Genomic DNA, 5,398 nt, shown 5'->3' with positions numbered 1-5,398 from the left:
CCAACCCACGCCTAGGGCTGTCCAAAAAGCTTGCGGCTCACAGCTCGCTTGATATGGCTCGGTTTAAAAGTGAGCCAAGCCGGCTCGGCTCGGTTAGAAAGTGACCCTAGCTCGGCTCGGCTCGTGACGAGCCAAATTGGCTCGGTTTGACTCGCTTGGTAGCTCGGCTCAGCTTAGCTCGAATTATTTTACTTATTTTTGAAATTGAAATATGTTTGTTTCCCTCCACTTAAAAATCAGATTCCCGCTTAGGTTTTAATTTCACCTAAATCCAACTCTCCCTCCTTTGCACCCAAGATCTACCTCCACCCCAGATCTACCTCCTTCACATGCCAAATTTGGTTCACCTCCGCGTGATTAGTGGTGGCAATGATTCTCCCTCCTCCGCACACCAGATTGAGAACCATACCTCACACCAACGTGAAGGCCACAAGCCCGCCCAAAAACCCTAATCACACCCGTATCCTTCACTACGACATATCCTTTGTTTTTTGAATCATTTCCGTTCAGCTTGAAACATGTGTCTGTTACTGTCGTTGGTGGATTTTCATTGTAAGTTTTTCACTTCAGTATTGCATTTCTTATAATATTGGGGGTGTTTTGATGTGCTCAACTTGTAGGAAGGGAGAAAAGATGGCAGTTCGTTTGATGACAGAACGTTAGGTTTGCATTTCTCGTGGTATTTTGCTGCTAATAACAAGTTTATACTTAAGTTAGCATATAAATGTGGTGTTGATAGTTGGTTTTGAAGGTCTCTATGTTTGAAGACCATGTGTTTGATGAAATGCCTAAATGAAAATTAATCAAGAGCTCAATTTTGTTTTATCTATTGTTTAACCTAAAGAGTTATTAATTATAGGTTTACACCAGTGCCTTGAAGCTTGTGCGATTCATGGCCAGCACATAAAATCCAACTTATACACATAAAATTTATTAGAGTTTTAGGATCAGTGATGATAACATTCTTAGTTACCTTCAATGAATATATGTTCTTTTGCAGCTTCATTTTACCTGATTTAAAGTTTAGATATCTTATGGTGTCACCAGTGGGAGTTTATGTTGCTCCACCTTGTGACTGGAAACGGTTTAATTATTTTGAACCATGAAAGACATTAACATGTATCGTTCTATTCATATGTTTATGATGATTTATAGCTGTAAGCGCCATTTGTTTATTTATTTATTATTTGCTATTGTAGATGCATGATGATGAGCATAAAACTGATGACCTACCAGCAACCAGAGTTTAAATTTATGGTTTTTTATTGTTGCTTTGTTACAGTGCACTGGCGGATGTGTAGATGCTCTTATCAACAACCATTGCGATTTTGTACATATGATTGTATTCACTTTGTGAAGTGGTGCCTATGCATATATGGTAAGTAAATTTAAATAGTAAATGTGATTGCTGATTCCATACCTAAAAAAGATGTATGTGTTTCTGTTCTAAGTTGTCTCTCTTGTAGTAGGTACACCATTAAAATCTGTATAATTATTAATGTGTTGTGATGGCTTAGGAGCATGAGGATGATGGAACATGTATATTCTTTAAAGAAGGGATTCGCAAAAGGAAATGTCGTTCCCTACATATCCTCATGAATATCAGAATCCAAATGCTTCAAGTGATATCATTTTAGATGAAACAGTCTCAACATGGAACATCTTGATTCACCCATGTTCGAACAGAAAAATCTGGACCGTCAAAAATGTATGTGAATTTCACCCTTGTTTTATTTATCTTATATATTATATATTGCATATACTCTTGTGGTGTCTTGTTAATACATTTTTTTTTAAATTTTCATGTATTATTCATTAAGTTTTATTGTTATTGGATGGCGTAACTTAATGAATCCATAAGAAATCTCCATAGGGATGCTTGTGTGTTCAAAGATCTATAAGGCAAGGTATGTTATTTGTTTTAAAGGTTCCATAAATGTTCCAGTAGGTGATTAGGATGGTTTCAAATAGAAGCTCTTGATTGTTTTATTTTTGTTGTTTGTTGTCTTTAGAAAACAATTGGTGTGTCTGAGGGTGTAAACGAGCCATGCCGAGTCCAAGCTCGACTGGGCTCGAGCTCGGCTTGGTTCGAGCCTACTTTTTTGAGGTCGAGCTCGGCTCGACTTGAGTTAATTTTCTTTTGGGAACAATCTCAAACGAGCTAAAAGCTCAGCTCGATCTCGCTTCAATGGTTGAACGAGCCAAAGCTCGGCTCGCCACTGTTATCATCATTATTATTATTATTATTATTATTATTATTATTATTATTATTATTATTATTATTATTATTATTATTATTATGATTATTATTATTATTATTATTATTATTATTATTATTATTATTATTATATATATAAAAACTAAAATGGCGTTTGGACTCGTTTAGGCTCGCGAGCCTAAACGAGCTTTGTATTTTAGGCTCCAGCACGATAAAGAAATGAGCTCTATTTTAGGCTCGAGCTCGGACTCGTTAAAGCTCGGCTCATTCAAGCTTTTAACCGAGCCGATAACGAGTAGCTCTCAAGCCTCTGGCTTGTTTACACCCCTAGGTGTATCATTGGTCTTCTTTTGTGTAAAAAATTGGGATTTTAATAAAAAAATATATTTTATGATTGGCTTGATTGATAAGCGTGTAATATGTTAGATTAGAATAACGTATTGACTAGATTATATATATATATATATATATATATATATATATATATATATATATATATATATATATATATGGTAATATATATATATATATATATGGTATTTTGATTTTTTTAATCAAATTTTTAGTTACTGAATATCAAATTTTAATCAAATGTTTCATTCCATGATCACTGTTATTGTTGTAATTAGTAAAAATAAAAAAAAGAAAATATAAAGGTAGATAGATAAATGAAAACACAGGAGATGCAATATCATGCATCAACAGTTTGTACGTACAATATTATAAAGCATGTACCATGAAGTAAGCATAATGTACAACCTCTAATGCCTAGAAATGTTAGAAATTAGAGTATTATATAATACTTCAGTTATGTAATTTTTTGTACATATTACAATATATTATAATTTGTATTCTACATACTATTGTAAATTTTTGTACGCATTATCATATTTTTTTCTATTATCAACACTTTGTAATACACGGTCTATAACCTAGTTACATAATAAATATAATCGATGCTCAAATTGTAGAATATATATATATATATTTTTTTTCCAAATTAACAACACCCCATACTTCCCGCAGAGAAGAGGGATTGCTTATGAAATGTTACAGTGTGTACATGGATGAACAATAATAACAAACGATGACGTTTAGGAACTTTAGTGATCAAGTATGAAGAAAATCTCATTGGTAGTTCACCAAGAAAAGGTAAGTTTTTAATGTTTTCATACCCTACACAAGTTGTAGTTGTTGTACGATACTTATTTAGTTATTTTGCAGGTATAAAATGGTAGTTATTTTTACTATCATTGGACAGTATACGAAAGCTTTGTTTGGTGGACCTACCAACTTAAGGAACATATGATTTCCTCTAAAGATGAAGTTATTTAAATCAAATCTGGTGGGTTAAGAAAACTTATGCTGGAGGCTGTTACGTTTGGTTCCGTTTTGTGGGATGTTGAGAGCTACGCTGGTTCCAGGTAATACCTAAAATAAATATTTCGTTGGGGACTCTGATTAGTCAACTAACATGTAGCAATTTGTTTTGTATATGTCGACAGGATCAAGTTAAGATGATGATAGCGGAGTCATCATGAGAGACATGATGGAGTGGACGCATATGTTGTATGTGGTCGTGGGATTGCATGGCTAGGATCGAACACTACATATGATAACAAGGTGTTTTGTATTACAAAGAAGATGAAGATGTCTATTGTTTTATTAGTAACCCTTGTGATTGTGTGATTTATTTTATATTGTAAATAAATAACAGTTTTAAGTAATCAAATTAATTTGATGAACATTTGTAGTGCCAAAGAAGTTGTTTGTTTTTACCGACACAAAATTTGTGCCACAAGAGTCTTTTATATCAAGGCAAAACTAAAGTATATGTATGTAATTATGAATAGTTTTGCGACACAAAATATGTGCCACAAAAATCCATTTATATATTGTGGTGGTAAAAAGGTCTTAATATGTTCTTTTTAAGACGCTATTTAAGTTGTCTATAGACATATTATGCAACTATAAAATTGGTTTCATAATCTTATTTGGTATATTAGGACCTTTTTCTTGGTACTAAATTAGCTATAATGTTACATCATAAGGGTCCTATCAATTAGTTTCTAAGGACGCTTGTAAGTGAATCAAAAGATTAAAAGTATGTAAGCACATGTTAGAACATTATAAAAGTGTCCTAATATGTTTTTATTAGGACACTATTTTGGTTTTTCAAAGACGGATTACGCGACCATAAAATTGGTTTCATAATCTTATTAGAGATGTTAGGACGCTTTTTTAGTTCCGGGACTTATTACGACCCCTTTACATGAAACACTTTTACCGTTGGTCCTATTAAATGAAAGGTCCTATAAAATAGCATTTTAGGACGCTTTTGCGCGTACTATAAACCCAATTTTCTTGTAGTGTTTTATGTGGCCGTAAGCCTTTATTGACGTAGTGTTTTGACAAACTTTGAACTCGCCAGCGTTTTGCTGATACACTTGTCTGCATGCTTGTAGGTCGTTAGATTATTGGACATGGAACTTGCTATCTGGGATTGCTGGAGTAGTCATGGGTCGAGCCTCTTGGAAACACGTGACAAGCTTATTGGTTTTCGTACATTTGGTTTTGAAACACTTGAACAATGATTTATTTTATGCTTCCGCTGAACGTATTGGTTTTAAGTTATGTTTTGAAAATACAATATCATAATAAATGGAAACTTTTATTTAATATCTTGTTATAGTTCAATGTGATTGGTGGCTGGATCCTGGTACGTCACATGTCCCGCGGGGTTTCCGCATGTGGGATTTTGGGGGTGTGACATAGATGCATAAATTGTGCCAAAAGTGCATAGACTATGCACAAACATGCATATTGTCACCATTATACCAACTAAAATCTTACCCAGGCTCGTAACATAAATTAGTTGATAATGAAATTGGGCCTCGGACCATATGAGCTATGCATTACGACCTGTAATGTATATATTCTTGGTGTGACCCTAAAATTTGGGTCATTGACCGTAATGAACCTATGGGCGTACTTCTATCATCTAATTTCTTCTTGAGTTAAATTGATAGTATCTTAATTGGCATATGGTGTGCACCCAAATATCTTCAGATTTTCCAAATTCAGCTTTCTACCTTCAATGCATCACATGGACTCATATGGGCTCTTGTTTACCACCACTTTAGTTGGAGCCCTATTTTGTACGTATATGGCATGATGCAC

At 34.0% G+C, this 5,398-nt stretch overlaps 1 long non-coding RNA gene across 7 annotated transcripts; it reads left to right on the top strand.

Annotated features, from left to right (window-relative positions):
- Positions 1-259: 259 nt before the first annotated feature.
- Positions 260-3,965, top strand: LOC110928586. 7 transcript variants are annotated; one of them, XR_002586493.1, is made up of 8 exons: positions 260-552; positions 634-663; positions 1,283-1,378; positions 1,518-1,708; positions 1,821-1,907; positions 3,245-3,370; positions 3,443-3,642; positions 3,724-3,965. It is a non-coding gene; the product is annotated as an uncharacterized LOC110928586 (long non-coding RNA). The 7 variants fall into 7 exon arrangements; XR_002586490.1 differs by having other exon boundaries at positions 634-679; XR_002586489.1 differs by having other exon boundaries at positions 621-663.
- Positions 3,966-5,398: the final 1,433 nt, after the last annotated feature.

Source organism: Helianthus annuus, chromosome 3 (genome assembly GCF_002127325.2).
Source record: "Helianthus annuus cultivar XRQ/B chromosome 3, HanXRQr2.0-SUNRISE, whole genome shotgun sequence".
In the NCBI taxonomy this organism is placed as follows: Eukaryota; Viridiplantae; Streptophyta; class Magnoliopsida; order Asterales; family Asteraceae; genus Helianthus; species Helianthus annuus.
The sequence above is the reverse complement of the archived record's forward strand: the minus strand, read 5'-3'. Positions and strand labels throughout refer to the sequence as shown.